Source organism: Pyxicephalus adspersus, chromosome 6, assembly GCF_032062135.1.
Source record: "Pyxicephalus adspersus chromosome 6, UCB_Pads_2.0, whole genome shotgun sequence".
In the NCBI taxonomy this organism is placed as follows: Eukaryota; Metazoa; Chordata; class Amphibia; order Anura; family Pyxicephalidae; genus Pyxicephalus; species Pyxicephalus adspersus.
In genome coordinates, this window is record NC_092863.1 from 10,462,261 (window position 1) to 10,486,588 (window position 24,328).

General features: G+C 39.2%; 1 protein-coding gene and 1 long non-coding RNA gene across 4 annotated transcripts in view; one reads left to right on the forward strand and one right to left on the reverse strand.

Annotated features, from left to right (window-relative positions):
* GNAS (GNAS complex locus) overlaps positions 1-24,328 on the reverse strand; it is a 78,312-nt gene that overhangs the window by 32,545 nt on the left and 21,439 nt on the right. The window lies entirely within an intron of this gene.
* The window catches only part of LOC140333090 (uncharacterized), a 57,899-nt gene continuing 49,567 nt past the window's right edge, over positions 15,997-24,328 (forward strand). The window contains exon 1 of one of the 3 annotated variants that reach the window (XR_011921281.1): positions 15,997-16,110. This is a non-coding gene — a long non-coding RNA (uncharacterized lncRNA). Of the gene's footprint in view, positions 16,111-23,986; positions 24,106-24,328 lie in introns of those variants that run through there. The other 2 variants (XR_011921279.1, XR_011921280.1) reach the window with 2 other exon arrangements.

A 24,328-nucleotide genomic window follows, 5' to 3' on the forward strand; every position in this document is an offset into this window, starting at 1 on the left:
AAAATGGGCTGGGGAAAACACTGAGGTTTGTAACTGGACTTTAATACACCAGTAATATGGTCAGATGAGACCCAATAGGTCTCCATGAGCTTCTAGAGCCAAAGTCTGACTCAACAACACTTCTAATGAGGCCAAATTTGCAATGGAAGCTCAGAATCAGAATAAGGCAGATCAGTGTGAAACTAAACCTGGAAGTGTCCAGCAAGATTGGAGATTGCTTATTAGAGAGTGGTGGAGTGAAGTGATTCGAGGGTGGTGGAGTGAAGTGATCCTAAAGGTTTGTCCCCCCCCCCAAGTCGACATGAATGCAAACAAACATTCCCCCAATTGCAAGTCTGAGGACCATGTACATTAGCCCTAAATCTGAGGTCGTCTGGATTGCCCATCTTGCTTGCATCTTTGGGCTACTGACCTTTTGAACCCTACAAACATTGAGGAGAACAGAAAGCAGCTGGCCAATACAGAATCATGTGATAAGAGGCAGAAGCATTGTGAAATGCCCGTTAATTCCGCCTGTAATGAATTTTGAGATCTTTGTCTGCATCTGCTCTTCAATCTAAAATAATCATATGACTTATAATGGCCGCAATTGGCGACCTATCAAAAATCCTAATTTAGAACCAACTTTAGGACAGGGAATTGGAAGTGAAACTATCTGTAAGAGTTAAATATAAACAAAGAGATATCACAGCTTCCTCTACAGGGAAATCCTCACTTCCTGTTCAGTTACATAGTACTGAAGCTGGACAGGAAGCAGGTGTATGCCAGAAGTGCTTCCCTGGCCAAAAGTGACACCATGTCAACACAGCCGAGGCAGCAAGGACTGTTCTGAAATGGACAAACACTTCTATGAATATGATCAGAAAGTTATTCTTGTAAACTGGAAACTTGCATATATCTGAAGAATGAGCAAAATTACAGGAAACTGTCCGTCATGTTCGCTTTAATTCTATAGAGAAAATGGGCACAGGCATCAGCTACACAATCTGACTTTCCAAAACACAGATTGAAAGCAGCATTTTTAGTTAGGCTGGAGCAAAGAATATGGTGTAAGGTTAGTTGGCCGACCTGCTAGATTCACTTTACTTACACTGAGGCTTAGGGGTGTATTAAACATACATGGATAATTGAACATGGACAGCGAGATCTGTTCTGGTTGTCACCACTTGGCCGAACTTTAGCCACCAGCTGCTTGGTGACCAAAGCTGTGCCCATTAATTTATATTTCTTAATTGGTCAGTGCCACTTCGGACTTATTCCCGTGGATGGGCTTGTAGCGGTTACACTATCTGCCAGCTACTGATTAACATGTATGCCAGGCTAATTCTAATATTTCGGTAAGTGGTGTCAGGAATTCTTGGTGGTACCAAAAGACATTTGTGGAAGACTTCACTTCTCAGATGATTTGTGGAACATGTTGTCTATTCGTCCCACTGCCTGCCTGTCTTCTGCTAAGACAAATGTTATTAGAAGAGATTGTTTTTATATAGGGTTAAGGAACTGTCCATGTGAACCCGTACTTGTGTACATAAACACATGGCATTCACCAAAGAATCTGCACATCAATAAAATACATGGAGCCACTGACAAGACCTGACAGACCATTATCAGGTGGTCAGAAAACTAAATATTTTGCCATTGGGTTGAGCCTAAACACGAGGAGCGTACACCGTTTACATATAAACACTTTGTAATGTGATGATCCAACACTAATAGAAGAAACTGCAATGTCCTCAAAGACAGAAGTACTTATAGTGCTTATGATTTAAGAAAAAGAAAAAAAAAACACGCAATGGCAAAAAAATAAAGCCCTGCACAAAAGATAAGTTTATGCCAAAAATCAGCAAGTATGGTGTGCAAAAACACAAATGCAGTCATCCCCGGGCTCTTTTAGCTGGGAGCACCGCTCAGCTGGTTCAGTAACCACCTGGCTGTTTTTGGGTGGTTACTGGAAAGTTGGGTCACATTATAGGAGTCGCTACACATCTACAGCTTAAAAATATTTCTGGGAAGAATACTACAAATGTGTGAATAAATCATTACACTGAATTCCGGAGGTATAAAGGGGCCCTTATTAGAAACCTGTGGTAAGAGACACATGGAGGCTGACACTACCTAACTTATCTCCCCAGCTGTCAATCTCAAATGAAGAAACGCATGCCCGAGAGTGATGTCATACTAAAACGACCAATCAAAATCACCTGCAGAGAGAAAAGAAGGAAGATGGCGGTGGTCTGTGAACAGGAACAGGTATTGCCGGATTAGTTCCACTTTAACATCTAATCTCCATCCTGAAACGCTATACAAGTAGTCTCAGGATTACTAACAAACCATGTAAATGCCCCGGGACCATAAAGAGAAATCAGGAAGGTTGGGTAGGCACTGCAGCTTCTGCTAAAGATAACCATGCATCATTTTTGTCAAAACTCCAAAGAAAAACAAAATCTAGAAACTTGCTGACAGTAGGAGAACGTAGATTGAGCAGAAAGGATCTCAGTGTGGTATTGCTTCTGCATTGTATAATCCATAGCTTAGGGGTAATTATTCAAACTGCATTGCTAACTGTAATAAAAGGAAGGTAGGAAGGTCCAAAACAATCTGACTGTGATGAACAGGGGGTTTCTTCAGGTACCAGAATATTAATTGCTCCACTTTTCCTAATGCATCTAACAGCACAACCAAAACATTATCCATTTTTTTTTTTTATCTTATAAAAAAGCACTTACAAGATCTAGCTGCTCATTCCAAAGCAACGTAACCCAACAGGAGCAAAAAGAAGACATTGGAATGTGCATGGCAGATTCAGCTAAAATTTTAGTATTGGAAGAAAAACGAGTATATGAGGTACTTCATTACTGAAAGTGAGAAATTCTATAAGATTCTGTTGAATTCTGAAAGTGATGTGTATAAAATAAACCTGCTATACGGAAGCTAATCATTGCTGAGCTATGTTTTGGAAATGCTAGATACCCGGCTATCATATTAATCAAACGCAGTGTTCTTCCCAGTCAGCCAGGCGCACCACCTGGAGCTTTTCACAGACCACCCAGACACAGGAGGAGGAGAGTACCCTGCCCCTAAGAGCTTACAATCTTCCACCCATCCTAAAACAAATTTTAGGGAGAATACTGAAACGGCCTAAGCAGCTGCCACTTACCCCTGAGCATCTTCTGATTTTACTGCCCCCCCTGCTATACCTACGCCTTTTATTAAAGCAGACCCAGCAATAAAATTTGTGGCTGTTTCTAAAATCAAGAAGCCCTAAATGGGGTTGGGGAAAAAAAAAAAAAAAAAACAACTCCATCCCTTGGCAACATACTGCTTTCTCCAATACTACAGGTGAATTTCCAAGAACTGGTAAACCTTTCAAAGAATGTGGGTGGACAAAATGTTTTACTTTATGTACACTGCATGCAGCAGGTACACACTATACAATATTTTTCTAAAGCATGCCCCATTGGGAAGCACAAAATTTGCAGAGATTATTGCAGCCTTGTATACGGAATGCAGGATATTTTGCTGTGTCTAACACGTGCTTTGTTCACAAATTGCAGCAATCTATGCCATGCCTAGCAGAAAACAAAGCGGGACTACACTGCAGCTAAAACCTTCAAGTACCCACACTGGCACAGAGATCACGGCCTGGTTCAATTCTCGATTTGGAATCTTTCACAGTCTTGATTGGCACTGCCCATGCCGGCGTTATTCATCCCCACAGATGCCAGTATCGTACACTGAGCTGAGAAAGTCAAAGAATTGGGAATAGGTAGGTAAGAATCATTTACCGCATTACAGATGTTATTTCTGCCTACAAAATCTGCCAGTTTGCTTATATTGGGGTCTAGCTAAAGATTCATCCTTGCAAAGCTCGACTAAATTACCGAGGACACCGACACGAGAACCTGGGCAGCCAGGAAGTGCCGAGAGTGGCAGCAAGGGGTATCCGAGCCAATATGTTTGAGGAAAATGTTTATGTTTTGTCAGCTATCCCATAAAGCAGGGGTGTCAAACTCTGGCCCCCAACGCCCTTTTTTTGGCCCCCAAAGGAAATCCTAAATATAAACTGCAGCTGACCCGCCGCTGCAGTAAAATAGCGCCGCTACTACAATTCCTGTCATCACTTGCGTCTATAGAACAGCGGGCTCTCTGCCTATGTGTGGCCCCGCATTGGACTGTTTTATAGACGCAAATAATGCCAAGAATTTTGGTAGCAGCGCTATTTCAATGAAGAGGGAGATTCAGAGGCGGGCCACTCATGGGATTTAGCTACGCATTGACTGCGTTGGGCATTTCCAGCACTCAGCTTGTTCCAGATTGAATGTGAAGCAAAACCTCTTTTGTTTCCATATAAAAAGGGTTTATATCTAATGAGAAGGAAAACATGTTTTCAATAAATTTTAAGGTTGACCCGCGACTTTGTCTAAGTTTTTAAATTTGGCCCTCTGTGTACTGTAGTTTGACACCCCTGCCATAACGGAATATTGTTCCCTTACTTTTACATAAATATCTAACATTATGTAGAGGTATGGTACAGATTCCAAAAGTAACGCAGAACTGCAGGCAAACAGATGGCACCTTGCCAGTTCTCTGTCACATTTGATAGCTGGCGGCAGTGAGTGCTAATGTGCCACTCACTGCCGCCCCCATTTGTTCTCTATGGGGATGCCACAGGTAACTTGTCACTGTGACATCCCTATAACGCTGCCTCGCGTCTCCCCCAAAGCATCAGTAACTGCACATCAACCTTGTGCCCAGCTTCAAGAGGAACTATATGATCGCTCTAGGTTTCCGGCGCCATTGCCCAGATGCACAATTGGAGACCTGAAAATATCGGCTTCCGTTGTGTGCCCCTGAATGGGAATCACGGCCAATCAGATGGTGTGTAGAATAGAAGAAAGATGGCGGTACCCTGTGCTGAAACACAGATAGGTTGCATGCTTTGTATGAATACTTGAAATTTACCTTTCGGAATTCAGAAGCCAGCAGAAAAGCCACCCAGATTGGCACAAGGCCTTATATATTTCAAACAAACACCAACAAGAGCAATTCCAGCCAGCACAACACCCACAGTAGAATGTCCAGGACAAGCTGTACAATGGAACAACCCCCCCGCCCAAAGCTCCAGAAAATACCTGATTACGTTACAAGATGCCATCCACAACACAGCCTGGCACAATATGACTTTGTTGCTGGGGTTCCGAGAGATACTTGAACCCGGAAAGCGATTCAGCTCTCTAGTATTCACACATAACTGAATTGCCTCTTTTAGTGGGACTTGTCTCTCAAGTGGGTTTCCCACTTTTACCAAGAAAGAGGCAAAGCCATCTTTAGGGGACCTGTGCCAGTTGGCAGTGGTAAGTTCTGGGAATGCCTATTAATCAGCTGTAATATGGCAGCACAAAAGCAGCGTGAAAACAAGCAGCATTGCAGACCTAGACATTGAAACAAATGGGGTTAGTGAGGCTTAAAGCTTTACAGTAATGGACAAAACCAGGGGTCTAGAGGGACGATGGCGTCATTGCCTCGCCAAAGTGGAACACCTTATGATTTAGAAGCACAATAACATAGCATTATGGACCATGGGGAGCTAAACCCTGCCCTGGCACACACTATGGGACCACAGTGTATCTCATCAGGATGAATAAACCCTTTTTGGATCTCTAGGTAATGACCATTAGAAGCTGAAGCTCAGTTACCCCTTCCTACCACCAAATTAAATTCCTGATTTTTTTTTTAAACTGGTTGGGATGAAATTATAGGTGGCAGACTCTGTATTATGACCCAACTCATCAGTAACTACCCTAAAACAGCCGGGTGGTCAGTGAAAAGTGCCAGGTGATGCGCCCAGGTAAAAGGGGCTGGGGAGAGCACTGCTTCTGATAGATTGTTACAATGCAAGATAACCCAAATCGTCCTGGGAGACAAAGACTTCCTTATAACAGGGGTAGTTAGTGGATCAAGACAAAACTACCTATATCAATATTGGCCCATTTTAAGCATCTTCAACCAGACTAACCAAGGAAGCCATCAATTAAGAGTACTGCCGCTATAATTATTTCTCTCACTTCAGCATGCAAGGCAATACCAACTATTGGCGCTCAATGAGCGTGTTTGTATTAGTAGGTGCAAGGGGCATTTTGTGGGGTTCACACCCCTCAGAGGACATTACTGATCACAAGACACCCACCTGAAATATTAGCAGGCTCGTGGGTGGTCTTGGGCTCTCCTACCCCGCTTGGGAGCCCAGAGAACCCCAGGTTTGGATGTGTGGCACCAATATGCCTATGGCCATAGGCAGCTGTAAGACAAGGCAACCCTCTCCTGTACATATATTAATAGAAGCCTATGAGGAAACCTTTAAAATAAGTTTCAGGTCTTCAGGAAACCCCTGCTATAGCCACAGATCACAGTATATTAGTGTGGTGGTCAGTGAGAAGAATGCCTCATATTGCTGGCTGGTAGCAAGAATGTCACCCTTACAGATAGCCAAAAAGATCATTGGTGTCACCTAAACTGACCTAGGAGGTCCAAATTTAAGGACCCCCTAGAAACCTCTGGAGGAACCCTGGTGCCGCATTCTCACATATGCATATGAACAGAAATGGGCTGCAAAGAGTATACAGGAGAGAAGCAATAACAAGATGCAACAATGAATAAAAATTTAAATAGACAACAAACAAAAGTAAGACAGGACACTCTTGCAAACCACAAGGAATTCTATTAGGGTTTGCAAATTATTTAACTCACAAGGAATCACATGGTAGACACTACACAATGATCTAAGACTGGAGAATAGAAAGATATTGAATGTGGCATCATTGCAAATGAATCACATAATAAACACTACAGAATTATTAATTATTATTAAACAGGATTTATATGGCGCCAACATATTACACAGCGATGTACATTAAATAGGGGTTGCAAATGACCAACAGATATAGACAGTGACATAGGAGGAGGAGGACTGCTGAACGTCAAAAAAACTCCATATGGCCACAGCGATAGCCCCACTTCACCTCATAATTGCCAGGTCAGAGGTTCAACCCATCCTCGCCTACAAAAACCTGAAATATCAGTTATTCGGAAGACTAAGCCGGCACAGATCTGAGATCTTGAAATGTATTTGCAAACAAAACAGAGCGATATTTGTTTTCAGACAGAACAGGAAGTTACAAAATGTTTTAGAATTCAAAATAGCTCACAAAGATTTGTATTTGGAAACTATTTTCAACTGCGCCCAGGGCTTGGCATCAGAACGTCAATGGTCCGAGGACCAGGAACTCTGCTGGCATGGGACTACAAATCTCAGCAAGGACAATTTCTGGCAAGGTGGTAAGGACCGGAGACATGACAGGTTAATAAAGATTGGAGAAGATAAAGCTGTGCTTCTAAATCAGATGTTGCTGGGGGTCCCTTGAGTAATCTGCTGGTCTGTTTTAAATACTAAAAAACCTTGGACCATGTGATAAGAGGACCTGTCTAACCTTCTTGTATCCAACCATGAAGCCCCTTGCACTATATATACAATCAGACTGCATGTGTGTGCAGACATTATTGAATTGGTAATGATATAGGTTAGGGTTGTGCTGGGGCTATCAAACACTCCTGAATGAGGACACGATATTACTGCAGACAAAACACATTTGTTTCCATAAGATCTGACACACATGGACACATCGGGTATGCTGCCATTTCATCTGCTGTCACCAAAAATTAACATATATTACCCTTCCTACCTACTGGGGTAATTTAATTTAACCAGCCAGAAAAACAGTTGCAAGAGAGTAGGAAAGAATTCCATTTTTACCCCCCTTAAATTCTGTTCCTGTGACAGCAATGAAATATTATTTCTTCAGCACTCCTCTTTACATCAATAGCATGGGGCATATTTTAAAGAGATTATATGTTTATTTCTTTGCCTATTGAAGTCTATGGGGCTATATTGCAGGCTTGTATTGTATGACAGAAAACTTGCAATAGGGAATTGTAGTCAAACGCAGGACTGCACCCCTTCAGATCTCAATAGGTAGCTATATGGGAAGGTGGATTAGGTTGGTTCTGCAAGGGTAGAATCTAAGTGCATGCTGTACTTCTCTTAATACTGTTTGCTTTATGTACCTGTCTTACAGCAATGCCTAGATTATAAACATAACAGATAAAAAATAAATTTTTTTACCCCGTATTACAAGCATGTACCTAGCCTCTTGCCTCCAATTTCACTTTAGGGTGCAGTTCCTAGCCACTTCTATATAAAGCTGACCTTACATCATATACTAATAAAAAATAGGCACTTTCATAAGAAACCTTTTGTGTAAGAGGTCCTTCTGGTCTATGGATAAGTATTTGGTCTGTTATAAAGTTGTTTTTAAACTCCGCTCAGTGTTTAGACTGGTCGGGCTATTTATCTGTACTGGACGCATAGCACAATCAGGACTGAGCTAAGCGACGGTTATTTATACAACGCTTGTTAGGAAAGCAATCTGTAGCCTTGAAGCTGGCACCTTCATACACACTAACCAAGCGAAGAAGGGTGGTAAAAAATAATGTGATCAGCCCTCAAAAACTTTTTTGTTGTTCCAAAAAAAAAAAAAAAACAACTATACATATGTTTTGGAAATATGCATTTGTGAAGTGATTCAGAAGCGTGATTTATAAATATTTATGTCACTGGTACATCTCTGCTTGTAAATTTGCAGCCAGCGCAGGGGCCAAGGGAAGGCACTTACACAAGATATGTACTCCCAATAAATGGTGAAAACTTTTTTTTTTTCAAACCTATGTAACCCACAAAAGACACAATAGTGAATTTTTAGGTTTAGGTAATAGAAAAATAAATCATACCATTCTGGTTCACCTGCTATAAGAAGTGAAGATCCCTAATACATATCATCAAAATTTCCAAAGTGCTACAGATGTCAGACACTATGGGGTTTATTTATAAAGCAGTGAATGTGACATTCCCTTGCTGCCATCGAACATACGGACCTGGATTCTCCACCAGGAATTGTCAGATTCCTTGCTTTATAAATAGAACCCATAGTGTCTGGCATCTGTAACATGATATGTAATAGGGATCGCTCACTTCTTTTAGCAGGAGAACAGTTAAATATTAATGAACAACGTCCTGGCCGTTTCCTCCACACGGCAGATCTGGACAGGCCCCTTTTGTCTGATTATAAATATATAATATCACTGTGACATTGCAGGTTGGTCCCGGCTGCTCACTAATAAAACACAGGTAACATCCAGGGGAGCCAATTGCTATATATAGAACATTCTATTAAATACCCAAACCACTCCTGCAATAACTGACCTACTTAAACAAACAGTTCTTCATTCCAAACCAGTGTTGTTATGGCTAGGAATAAATAAATACAATCCTGCTGTCTCAGGGCCAGTCCGCAGAAAGCCCTTGCTGTAGGCACCGCCAACTTGGCATTACCTGTTCAGCAACGGCCTAATTTATGACCTCATCCTGCACCCTAGAGTATGAAAAGTTCAGAGGAAGAATCAGGCTGTCCCTTGTTTCTTTTATCTTAAAACACAAAGAAAAGGGCTGCAAGGGTCTGGGGTAACCCTTTTGAGATGGGCGAAGTTAGTTTTCATTTTGTTAATCTACAATAAAAAAAGCTTAAATATAGATCAGGCAGGTTTGTTATTGCAGAAGGGATGGGTGATGTCTCTTTTGCGATCAGGCAGGTTTGTTATTGCAGAAGGGATGGGTGATGTCTCTTTAGGCAGGTTTGTTATTGCAGAAGAGATGGGTGATGTCTCTTTTGCCATCAGGCAGATTTGTTATTGCAAAAAGGGATGGGTGATGTCCCTTTTGCGATCAGGCGGGTTCATTATTGCAGAAAAGATGGGTGATGTCTCTTTTGCGATCCAGTGGGTTCATTATTGCAATAGAGATGGATGTCTCTTTTGTGATCAGGCGGGTTTATTATTGGAGAAAGGATTCGTTATGTGTCTTTTGCGATCAGGCAGGTTTGTTATTGCAGATGGGATGGGTGATGTCTCTTTTGCGATCAGGCAGGTTTGTTTTTGCAGAAGAAATGGGTAATGTCACTTTTGCAATCAGGCGGGTTCATTATTGCAGAAGAGATGGCTGATGTCTCTTTTGTGATCCGGTGGGTTCATTATTGCAGAAGAGATGGATGTCTCTTATGTGATCAGGCGGGTTTATTATTGCAGAAAGGATGGGTGATGTCTCTTTTGGGATCAGGCAGGTTCATTACTGCAGAAGGGACGGGTACAATAAAACACATCCCTTCTTCTAAGAAGGGGCTTCCGGGATGAATGAACTCCTGCACACTTGTGAATTCAGAAGATGGAAAGGCGATCAAGCAGGTAAGGTGAACTTATTGCAGAAATGAGAATGCCTGTCCCTTCTGAAATAAAGAAACCTGTTTGATTGCTGATTTCTTTAGGTATTAAATTCTGCTTTAAAGGTCTAAATTGATCCAAGATTGAGTTGAGGGGTTTCTCTGCTTTGCAGGCCTGAAAACAGGGAGTCGGGCTATAATATTTCAGCATCTAACTTTAGTATATCTCTGTAAATATGCAAAGGTAACGCAGGCCCATGTTGAAAGGTTTTTTTTCCCCTTTCATTATCCTACTTCTGAAGAAGCTGTAAAAAAGCTGTTCTATTAAGATGCTAATATTATATGTTGATACTACATGAAGTTCAAACATTTCTGACAATGACTTTTTGATTTGTTTTGATATAAAATAGTGAAATTCTGGGAAGTGACATGATCCACAAAACCACTATAAATACAGATATAATAGACACGACTATATTTATATTTGATGTTCCTTAAGCACTAGGACCTGGGGATACACACTTGATTAGCATTAGCTGTGACTTTAAAGTACTGACTTTACTAAAGGGCTTCTGATAAGTCACACCAAATCTCTAACTACTGGGGCTTTTTTTTACATAATTTGCATTGTCTGCAACAGCACCAATCAAAATGGTTGCAGAAGGCAGAACAGATAAAGCCTTAGATTTGCCAAATATGCATGAGAACCATAGGATAAGATTTTAGAAACAGATCTATGCCCTGCAGCACAGTTGGCTTGGATAGTCTGCATTTATCAGAGAAACACCCAATCTGACCAAATATGTATAGACTGGGAGATACTCCTTCCATATCTATGAGAACCAAAGCACACTGGTCACAGCTTCTGATAACCTGACTTGTATTTTTGCTTGTTTGGCTGTTTTTGGGTCTCAAGCAACTTCCCTTTTATAGACTTTTAATTGGTATTCTGCACAGTGTTGTAAAAGAACAATGTAATGGGATAAGGCTGCTGATTTTGCTGTCTTCTTTTTCTGTTTCAATCATTTTAATTTGTATTTAGGAATACATTATAAGAAATTGTTAATATAAACCAACATAACAACCCAATTCTTGTACACTGCCTACATTTTCTACTAGGAACATTTGGCAGCATCAATGAATTCTACCATTGAATTTGGGATGATCAATGCACTTGCAATATCTGCATATCTTTGTAATTGCTTTGCATGTTCCTAAAAGGTGTCCTGGGGTCAGTTTTGGTCAAATACTAGCTGCTGTTTCTGTCTGATTTACTTTATTCAACTCAAATCTGACTTCATTTTCTGCCTAGACTGGAATCTTTTTTTTTTTTTAGGGTCCAGGTACTGGGTATTAGTAAAAGCCTAAAAAATCATGGGGAAGGTGGCCATTGCAGATGAAGCTAAAAAATGGTGACTTTAGTGTAGTACAACCCATACCTTACAGTTACAGCCTGCGCCAATCTAATTTAGGGCCAATGTCTGTGGGCAACACAGGGACTTCTCATGTTATTAGCTGAATGAATTATTTATATATATATTTGTTTTACTCCTTCATTCCTTGATCTAATATTAAACCATACCATTATGCCATTATCTTCTCTTATAAAAGGCTTACATGTAACACGTGATACTAAATTGTGCTAAAACTACGTGAATAGATCACTGGTTATCAGCAAGGGGGTGCAGTTCTGTAGTTCTGGTTAGGCTCTGCCAAAATGCTGCCTGATTTGCGAGAGGTCATTGAAATTTGCTTTGTAAAGCTCGGTAGGGTTTCAATACTTGCTTACTGGAGTTGCTCCTTAAAGAATAGGCAGATTGTGGTAACATTGATTAGAACAAGAAGTAATCTCATTTGTACTAATCGAAAAAAGCAGCCACTGATCTGAATTTTATAATGATTAACCTCTGATGGAAATGTTTACATATAAACCTATATATGTATGTATTATATTTTTTTATTATTGATATAAACAGATTTACAGAGCGATGCCTTAAAAGTCCCATGTTCTTGCACCTATGATAAATTGTGAATTTATTTAAGGGATGTGGCATCTTGTTAGCTTTTTTTTTGTTTTGTTTTTTTGTGCATTGTGGTAATAAAGCTGAAGTTGTAACCCCTCAAAACAAATTTTGAATTGCATATCGCAAGTACAGGACTAACACTGTGTTTATGTCCCCAAGCATCTTCTTGAATCCATCTTCATGGCCAATGCTGTCCTGCAAATCTAGTGATGGAATCAATGATTTCAGGTCTAATTTCAATAGTCCTGATAAGGCCAGGCTTTGATAAATTTGCTTTGCCTGAATCTTAAGACCAGTGAGGTTTGTGCTGTCGTACTGCAGATCAGTGGTTTCAGAAGAGCCCCAAAAAAGTTCTAAAGCTTTTAAAAGTTTTGCAACTGAGTCATGGAAACTTTAAAGCAGCTCAGTAGTCACGCTCATACAGCCAATCATGGCATCTGAACATTTACCATGATCAAGAATGGTAAAGGTGCCAATTGGTTTTGCACCTTTTAAGTGAAAACAGAAAACCACTTTAATGATGACATAATGGTTGTGTTATAGGATTATAGTAAGAAAGACTGACTCCGATCCTCCCTTGCCTACATATATACATACATACATACATACAAGTACATACAATGTACTCCGATGCATCACACTAAATTATTTGGGTTTTCTTGCAGAACACGGCTATCAAAGACCTGTGTCTTTCTCTGCCTCATCTATGGATTGTCTCAATGAGTATTTGTCTACAGGTAATAGACAGTCTTCCCGTAAGTGATTCACAAGCTTTGGAGAGCTTACAGCTTCTCAATAAAGACTCATTCTTGGGAGCGAAGTGAGTCACGCCGCAATACTATGTAGCACTGCACAAAAGCTACTCAGAGGAGGGTGGGCAGCACGTAACTGCTTTGAAAAGGAACAAGCAGTCCACTTTCCCCAACATAACAGCGTCCTTACATGCAGAGGGAGGCAGACTACATAACCGCTTCCTCGCTGTACATCCACAAGCACTGCGTCAATGTTATTGTGCCACAAAGGCAAGCAGTTCAGTGAGACATTACCAAAACATTAACAGTTAATTGTGCCTAATATCATTCTGGAGTACTGGATAACAATCGCCTAAAAACACCTCCAAACCACCTTACTCAGATGGAAAGCAGGACAATTTTATCAACCCACATATCCAGTTAAAACTCTTGCATGTCAAGTGAAGAAAAATTTCTATGAATATTCAGACACCTGCAGAGCACCATGCTTGTTTATAAAAAACGTAATCAAATTACTCATTCTATTATGTAAGGATAAAGAGGCTTATTAAATACCTAAGAGCAATATCACTGTTCTGTTTATATTAGTACATATATTTAATAAAATATAATTACTTATGTCATATAAAATCTACAGCAATATAAACAACCTTAGTATTTAAAAAGTACGTCAGACTTAAAAGGAACAATTGGGGGGATAGGACCATGCAGTTAAGATTGGAGTTAAGGTTTAATGCGGGTTAGGTGGGTACTATTCTTTCCTCGGACCACCAATGTTGGGATACATTGTTCTTCCCACTGACCACTTCCCTCAGCACCATTGAAAAGGGGATCAAAGAGATGAATACCACTGACCACTAATGTAAATGGGTATTCTTCTTCAATTCATCACCAATGTAAAAAACAGTCTGCTTTCCTCTATTTATGTTGGAGAGAATTTACTCTTTGATCACCAATGTAATAGAATGTTCACCTCCTTACAGACCACTATGGTAGGCAGGTATTATCCTTTTCTCTGATCAATGGTAAGGTATATAGTTAATTCCTCTCACGACTGTTAAAGATAGCTTTTCTTCTCGGTGACCAACGAAATGCAGAGAACTGTTCTCCAACATAGGTGGGTATACTTCCAACATAGGTGGGTATTCTTCCATCTGACCACCATTGTAAATAGGATCAGAGGGATGAATACCTATGGCCACTGATGTTGGAGGGTATTTCCTCTTTCATCACCAATGTAACAGGACACGCTCCTCCTTACATACCACCAATGTAGATGGGTACAAACCTTTTCTCTAACCATCAATGGCAGGGTATAATGTTCTTACCTCTGAACACCATTGTAAATGGGTATTCTTCCACTAACCAACCAAGAGTATGTTCTCTTTCTTACAGACCACAATTGTAGGCGGGTAACTATTCTAGTCTCTATCAGTGGTAAGGTCTATTGTTCATTCCCCTGACCACCATTGTAGTTGGGTATTCCTGTCAATGACCAAAAAACTACAGAGAGAATCTTTTTTTACAACTGTTCACCATTGTACGTGTGTATTCTATCCTCTGACCACCATTGTAAAGTGGTCAGAGGGATGAATTCCACTGACCACCAATGTAGGAGACATTCTCCTTCTTCCATGCCACTTTTGTAGCTGGGTACTATCATTTGACCACCAATGGTAGGGTATAGTGTACTTTCCTCCACCACCACATGAAGTTGGGTATCGTTTTTCTCAATGACCAACAAAATTCAGAGAATCTTTTTCTTTCTGACACTTCACCAACTTAGTTGAGCATTTGTCCTTCTGACCCATTGTAAGGGAAGTTTTTTCCAATAACCAACAATGAAAGGGTGTGTTCTTAAAGCCACTGACTACCAATGTACTCCTTCCTTTGTTTACCAATGTAATGTTATTCTTCTTATCGACCACCAATGTAGAGCTGTATACTTTCCATTGATCTGTAAAGTAAGGATGGTATTCCTTTTTCACTCAAAACCCCAATGTAACAGGGTAATTTTTTTTTCCGTCTACCCTAGATTACCACATGGGGCCACTTATCTACTGACATGCAAAGAGGTAACTTGTACCTTATGTAGGGTTTGGGACTATTTCTCTGTGACAGTGCAGGTTGTTGACAGCATTGTTTTATCTGGCAGAAATAGGAATTATTACATGCTCCCTATACCCAAAAAGATTGGGTATTTCTCTTTACATCCAAAGGTTGAAGGTAATGATTGGATTCTGGTGGCGCCACCATTAAAATCAGCCTGTTACTTCTTCAAGCTTAAGCAAATCACAGGTTTAACTTCAGTGTAGTATCAGAAATCATTTTATAGAAGATCATGATCAGATCAGATCATGTTTATAAAGGGCAACACATATTATGCATGCTTGGCATACTTGTACCTTAGAATAGGAAAACCATCAAACAATAAAATCTTAAGACTAATCTTTTACCTGCAGAATGAGTTGAAAGCATTAAAAGCTTAACTGCAACTACATCTGAGCCTCTGCACAAAAATGTAGACTTCTAAAATGGGAACCTTGGCTTATAAACATACAGTAAATGGGGTACAATAACGGAGCCCATGACTGGATGCACAAGACAGATTATGCCTATGAAAAGGACATTATAAGCTTGATTTTTATATTTTTAGAGCGGAGTTGGGTATAAAACAGTTAAATACAGAAAAACCACAATAAAACATAAATTTTCATATTTATAAAAATGGTTCCTGTTATGATGAATGTGCAGCTGGAAATGAGTCATCCATATAAATATGCCGCCACCTTCTATATTAGGAAAAGCGGCCATAACCCAAGCAAAGGGTTCATTTCTGTACTGAAATGTGTTTCAATCAATACGTAAACAAAGCCGGACCTCTTCTAAATGACGTTTATCTTCTTTCCAACTTAGGTTTTCTTCCCAACAAAGGAGAGCGCAATAGATGTAAACAGTACATAGCGTTGTCAGCCTGAAAAAGAATTTCTGTTCTAGTAGCATCTACAGGTAAGAAACTAAGAAAAAAAGTGTGACCAAATATACTGAAAAATAGACATTGGGCTTACATACACTTAAATGGACAGGCACAGTATGTCACAGATCATATCAACATTTACCATTTTTCAGACAAACTTTTAATTTAGAGTGGAATAACCATGACCAATGATCTGGGGGATATTTTGGCATTATTTGAGATATTTTTGGTCCACTTAAGTAAAACATTTTAATCATTTTGTTTTAAGATTGCAACATATTCAATAAAAGAATATGCAGCATCAAAATTTGGATTGATCCATTTGAATGCTAACTAATTATTCATCCAGATCTGGCAGAGCAACAGAGCTGGTGGCTGCCATGTACTACTTTCTACTGGACGTAGATCTTGCAACAGTTTTGTCTGCCCTGGATAGAGAGATTGAGAGTCCAGAAGATTCTAAAAGGTACTAAATACCAAATTCTGCCAACAAGGCCATCCTTTGTGTATATCTGATAAAAAATCCTTTTACCAGATTTATAAAAGGAAGTTCATTTTTTATATGGTGGTATTAGTAATCAGGTGCCATACTAAAAGGAGCCTAAACTATCAATTGGCTCCATTCACATAATAAATGCCGTAATTTCAGCAACAAACAAGGGGGCTATAATGCTCCATAAAAATGAGAAGATCTAAATATACTAGGCACTGGGAAATACAGTAAATTTTAAAAGGACTGTACATATTGGCAGCGCACATGGTTCCAACATACCTTTCCTATCCCTACCACAAAGGTACAGTCCCAGTAAAAATAGTAACTTTGCAAAAATGGTAGTGGAAAAGGTTTGGAACTCTGTTCCCCATTGTGGAGATTTGTTCCTATTGTCTAGTCCTAATGACACAGAAATCTCTACAAAACGAGGGAAGAATTTCTCGCTCTTGCTGTTTAATTTAGATATTTTTTTCAGTCTTTAGAACAGTGGTCACCAGAACAAATAGAGTATTACCTGGTGGAAACACAACCCATAAAAACTCTTTCCCGTGCTATAAAAAAGTTTTTAGCTGCTTTTAATATAAATACCTATATTTTTCTTCTTGTACACGTAATACTACAATGCTACACTTAATTGCTTATCAGTTTCTTCCTCTCTGAACATTAAGCTACATACACACTTCCAATTATTATCTTTGTAAACGAACGACGAACGATCCTGCACGATATCTGCGAACGATCGTATAGCACCGATCCTGTACATACAAATAACGACACGATCGTTCAAAGATATTGTACACACGTATATATACACACAGTATATATTCATATATATATATATTCATCGATCGATCACTGAACGACCGTACACACGATAGATGGTCAACGGTCGTCGTCCGATCCGCCGGTCCGGTCGTTCATTTCCAACGACTATCCTCGTTCGTCGGCGTCGTTGGTTACTTTTTTTTACAAACTATTTTTGGCCAATCAGTCGTTCGCTCGTCGTTCATTTCCAACGATAAAAATTGGACGTGTGTACGCAGCTTTAGAATTGTAATGTTGAGCCCTTTGGTAGTGCCAAGGTTTCATGTAAGGCCCTGAAAATCTATCACCTCCTCACCACTGATCTACATACCGCTGCATAAATTCAAAAGTCAGGAATACTGCAAAATCAAGGTCACAATTATCTGGGAAGACAGGGATAGGATAAAAATTAAAAATGATGACACTGCACCATCACAATTGGCTAACAATGGTTCTCACATTCTTGTGGCATGCCAGACATATACACCGGCATGTCATTCAGCTAGGAAGCAACCACATTAAACAGACATGCAGTAGAACAGACTTTGAAATCAGACTTTGCAGAATATATTTTTCTTTTCTGATGGCACGGGCATATTCCAAGATGACAAAGCCAGGATAAGTCAGGGTCAATGTGAGACTGTGGGATTTTCTTTGGCCAGGGAGAGTATTTTTTTACGCTTTATAACATTATCCACTATTATAAACCTAATCATTTGTCTTATATCCTTTTTACTGCCTATTTCTTTTTCTTGCTTACTTATTCTGGTTTCGATGCACAGTTGGGATTACTATGGATCATCAGTTCTTTTTCAGTTCTCCCTGATGTACAAAACAGACCACACATCTACTTCTATGATAATGTTTACTAACCTGCCCATCAATTATTGTTTTTGGGATAATAAAATCTTATTGTTTTAAAAATATTGAAACAAAATCTGACCACATTTGTTTGCCTTTAATATTCACAACGTAACCAAGACACAAAAAGCAAAGGTGGCTCCTTGTTCCATTACAATTCATTTCTTTCTTTTATGTGGAAACCTGCTTTACATATCATGGGTAATACAATTTACTTTATTTGTGTTTACTTTATAGTAAAGCTTTAAAGTAAGCTCACAGTAATGTACTCCCAGTACATTAGTGTGGTGGTCAGTGGGAAAAATGCTTTACAGGTGGGGGAAAAATTGATATCAGGTAAACTGACAGTCACAAATGGGATCTCATTGCTCAAGGATCCCTGTTTGAGAAACACTGGTTAAAAGCATTCTGGGGCTTGTAGCAAGTGTGAAGCTCGTTTTATAATAAGCCCTGTTTCTATGGGACACAAACTACCCATTGCTGCGGTGCATAGTCCAATATTACCAATAAGGCTATGTTCCAACCTCCTTTTTTTGGGGGGATAAAATCCTTTGAATATAAAAGAATGGGTCTAGTAGCATTTACAAGCAGTTATTCTGAAGCTCCATGTACCTTCTAGGAGCATTTTGGCCACAAAACCACCTCCATAGATTTGCTATACTGCTCATAAGTGATTGTACTGGTGTTTATGAGCTTTTGCTGCAAACATTTATAGGAGCTTTTAAAGTTGGGGAATCTTTTGTGATTCCTTTCTGAATGGGGAAAAAACATTTTTCAGACATTTAAAAAGCCAGAAAAAAATGCCTTTACGGGTGTTTGCAAACCCCTGCACAGGCGTTTTCTTTTTTGCATGAAAACGTTCCTGGACGCCTAGCTGTTCATAGTATGCGTCCCGGAGCATTTTTTAATTTTCTTTTACCGCAGGTCTGAACAGAAAAGGAAACACGCTAAGGACAAAAACTTAATAATAGCTCCCAACCTGACAATTTTTTTCCTTTAACACTTTCTTTTTTACAACTGACATGCAATAATAGATGATGATGATGTTGACGCAAAAGCTATAGATCAAGGCACCCTGACTGACAAAGCAGCACCGACTGAAAAAAGAAATATTGATTTCCAAGACAGCTCTGAACCATCACTTCTATTTTCAATGTGCCAAAGTGAAAGATGTAACTGTAAACAGTTTAATTTCTGTTCCAAAAACAAGTTATTAGAAATGTCTGTTTAGTCTGCTCTTCTAAATAATAGTATTTTCCTTATAGTTGCAGGCTAAGAATAGCAGATATATTTATAACTTCGGGAAGGTGCCAAATCTGAATACTTTCTACCTGTAATCATTATTTCATGGCTGGGTTTAGACAAATTGGGGTTGCGGACAGAGATTTAAAAAAAAAAAAAATGGATCCCTATGATGAAATACTATACTGGCTGTTCAGCAACATTTTGTTAGTAAACTTTTATGAAGTACATTTTGTTCCATGAAACTGGAGCCAAAATCAGTGCGATAATATGATTAACTGCAACAGTTATTAGGAAAAGCAGAGCAGGGCTAAGTTTCTAAAGGCACAATGGCATGATGATAGCAGCTTAAAACACAACATAAAGTGCTTTATTTTAATATACTTACAGAAAACTTTACAGAATGTTATTTAAACTACAAAACGTACAATTCTAAAGAATAATTCTGTGCCGTTGCACAGATATTACCGTATATGTGCCATGTGGTTTTCATGCACCCTAAATGCTAAGGGTTGTAGTAAGGGCAGTGATGGCAACACCTATGGGGTAATAGGGGGACTTTTATCAAACCTGTAGCACAGAAAAACAATCCTAAACAAGAGAAGTGAGAATGTTTATAGGTTACATCTAAAATCACACACTTCTCAATCTGCTTTATTAAGCACAGACCTGACCGCTTTTGTCAGTTTAGAACATCGTTTTTTAACCAGGGTTCCTCCAGAGGTTGCTAAGAGTTCCTTGGCAATTTGTGCCTCTCAGGTCAGTTTAGGTGACACCAATGATCTTTTTGGATATCTATAAGAGTGACATTCTTCCCACTGACCACCAATGTAAGAGGCATTCTTCCCAAGGTCCTCCATGTTAATATACTGTGAGCTGTAGATATAGTAATTATTGCAGGTGTTCCCTAAGACCAGAAAAGTTTTTTCAAGGGTTCCCCCATGTAAAAGGATCGGCAGTGATTTGATGCTGCTTATGAGGCTAAATATCTTTAATAATTTTCTCCATAGAATCTACTATGTATGAATGTGATAGAGAAAAGGAATGAGCATGGCTTGGATGGGGAAAATGATTCTAAAATAGCAAACCTCTAATAATAAAAAAAAAAAAACACTAACAATGTTAAGATAAAGAAACCTGTAACCATATCAGATAAAAATGTCCTTAATATTATTTTATAGTTTTAGGTAAAACAGATACATTTCACTTTGTTCTTATAAAAAAAATATCGATTTTACAATGATTAGAGACTTTTTTTATATATATATATAAACTTGTGAACTTGCTAATGAGAAAAAGCCCTGATCAGGTCCTTATTCCTGTTAGTGTTAACCTCCTATTCGTCCTGGGTACCACTGACACTAAAAAAAAAAAAAAAAATGCACTTTGAGGTCAATTTATAAAGCAGCGAATGACATTCACTGAATCCCAGGTGAAGAATCTTTGAGGTTCATGTGTGTGTCATTGGCAGTATTTTATTCTCCACCAGGGAATGTAAATTGTCAGATTTGCTGCTTCATAAATGGACCTTTTTAAGTTGTCACCAGAATAAGAAAACAATAATGTTTCAATGTGTGTATGTGACAAATGTCTTAAAAGGAATTTCACTAATTTTGGTGAGATTTCCAGGCATCTTTTCTGTGTAAGATCCATGCATAGGGAGGTAAAATTACTGCAAGATTCTCCTCTTCCCACAATGCCTGGGATTGTTCTCATGAAGTAAATCTAGCTATTTTAATATAAAAAGGTAAAAAAACAAATATAACAGCTTACTTATCTATAAACCTTAGGACTGCTTCAATTTGTAACAAATCTCATTGTCAACATTTTCAATTCTTTTAGGAAAAGCAGCTACCATTAGTGTTGGAAGCATAAAACGGGGAACCCTCAAAATAAGGTTCAGGTTTTGGAGAACCCCGGCTTTAATTACTATATCCACGGATGCCAGTATTAGTGTGGGGGTCAGTAGGAAGAATGCCTCCTACATTTCTGGCCATTAGGAAGAATGTCCCAATTACACAAAAAGTGGCTATCAATGTCACTGACCCTAGAGATCCTAATTTCTCATTGCGCAAGGACCCCCTAGCAACTTCTGGAGAAACAATGATTTAGAAATACAGGTCTGAAGTTTTCCTCTTTTATATCTATTTTCTATATTTTTATTATATATTATGTGGTATTTCATCTTTTCTTGACCAAGACAAATGCACACGAGAAAGCTTTGCAGCAAAATGGGTTTGAAAGTTACATGAACTTGTTGCCCAAAAATCTTTAGACATTGAGAATATGTCCGTGTTACATCGCCACCTACTGGTAGACAAACATAATGCAAAATGCTACAAACCCTGCATACTTACTGAAAGGCCGAACATAGGAGCTGATTTAAAGGGACTGAAAGTATTAATGACTGCTCATACATTATTTATCATTCAAGCTGGAAGTTTGTTTCTCACCATGCACATAAGGCAGCTCAGGACATGTCGAGCTTATTGTTAAAATATTGCTAGTACTACAGGTGTATAGCAAACAGTTCTTATACAAATGCTAACAACTGCATATTCCTGTGCAACTTATCAAAGCTGGCTGAACATGTACAAAATCTAAGTTTAAAAAGTTACGTATTTTATCCATACAATAAAATGTAAACTGGGCGCAGGTCAAGTAGGGATGCAAACGGGTCTGCTATGCAGTTTAGTATGGCTTCCCCAGGAATAATTTGGCAGCTAAGTAAATGTCATCGAGGTTACACAGAATGACCAGAATGAGGACTTGCACAAAGTTTTTGTGTGTGTGTGTGTGTGTGTGTGTGTGTGTGTGAGCGAGCTGCCTTGTGTGAATGTCAGTGTGGTGAGGTTTGGTGCTTTGAGCCCTTTGCTTGGCCCTCCATTAGCTGTGTTAGAATGAGTATGGAGCTGATCCGTTTAACAATTTGACACCCATCTTGCATAGCAGTAGATGTGTGTGTGAGTGAAAAAAAAGATACAGGTAAGAGGCATAAAATTGCTATTAACAATCTCTAATAGATGGTATGTTGCTAGTTGAAAAGGGCAGCTATGGTGTGATTAAAGAAGGCCGTAGCTGAGTGCATCTACACCAGGTTAAAAAATTGCTATTGTAATGCAGTACAAGGCTGTTTTGTCTGTAAATATGTGAGTTGGCTGGCAGTAAAAGCAATGCACACTCACATATAGCTAAAATCTTTAAATGCTGCATAAAATATGGACAGAATGATTGCAATCTAAATGATTATTCCCTCTAGTGGGCAAACTATAAGCTGCATGTAATAAATAACTAAAATGCAAGAAGGGTATACATGTAAATAAAAGGTTTCCTCTAGATACATTTTCATGGTTTTCTTTACAAGAGCAATCTCATTTTCCAAATCCAAATTTTTTGTATTCTCATGATCATTTACTTTCTAGAACCCACCACTCCTTTAGATTTCACATGGGTGACCTGCTTTAGGAGTGTATACACAATAAAATTACCTCTAGGAATACTTTTACCCTTTAATACCCATCAGTTGTGCACAGACTCAAACTCATAACTTCCTCCTTGTTTTACAAAGAAGGTGGCCTTCTTCAGGTGCCCACATCAGTGCTTGCTTAAAGGCAGATTCACATAGGATCTAGCATTCATCCTCAGCTGGCAACTTGCAAGCTGCTTGAGCACTGCAGCACTGGTTCCTAAAAGAAAAACAGCGTCTGCACATCTGACTGCTGGTGACAATGAGCAGTATTAGAATGGCTCGCTGCCACTCCTATGTATTCTTTATGAAGCTGCCGCTACATGGTAGCATCCCCTGAGGAGCAGAAGTTTCTGGCATGAGAAGGAAACCTTTCCGGCAGTGTGCACCTAGCCTAAGTGAACACTTCCTATTGGCAGTCCAGCAGCTGATTCAGAAAAGTGGCCATGTGTTCAGCGCCACTTCCATTTTAATTTTTTACACTTGACTATTGTCACATTCTGCCTGAAGATGCTTGCTAATTTTTTTTCCAGAAAATATTGTACCTGGGCATTTTCTTTGCCCCTCTTGTTTAGTTTTTTACCAGGGCCTGGTTTTGCCAACATCACGTCTAGTGTTTGCCAGCTATTTATCACAATAGACAATACAATGACCTTTGTCAGCATTTAGTTACTAAATCAGAGAGGGGCACAAATGAAGCTTTTGTAGTTACAATCGATGTGTTTATTTATGTTTAGGTTTTGGATAGCCCTGGGAAGGATTAGAACCCTTGTCAAAAATGTTTTTCCTCACTTTTTGTCCCAGTGACAATCAGACAGGAAGTGATGGGAAATCAAAAAGAGACACAGATTGCAATAAAAATTATAATATTTATTCAACTGTTCTACTAAAAAAACAAATACAAAAAAAATGAAAAGAGAGAAAACAAAACATTTAACTGTTTTGTTGTCTGTTGGATAAATAGTGTTCCTTTTACAATAAGCATTCTACCAGATAGAATGATATCTCAAAATTTGCTAAGCTGTGTAGGTTTGTACATTCTGGATTTTCTTAAATCCGCCAGGACCGAATAGTCAGACCCTGGGTGTGTGACCCTAGCCTGGTCAATCAAAATGGCTAAAGATCGAAACAAGGAAGAAGATGCCCATGGAACAGGCATAAGTGAGTATATATTAAGGTTTAGTTTTCCTGTTCTAGCAGGTATCTTAGGAATATCCATTATACAGTATTTATATATCGCTGAAATATTACGCAGCAATGTACAAAGTCCATAGTCACGTCACCAGCTGTCCCTCAAAGGGGCTCACAATCTAATGTCCCTACCATAGTCATATGTCATTAGTGCAGTCTAAGGACAATTTGGGGGGAAGCCAGTTAACCTAAC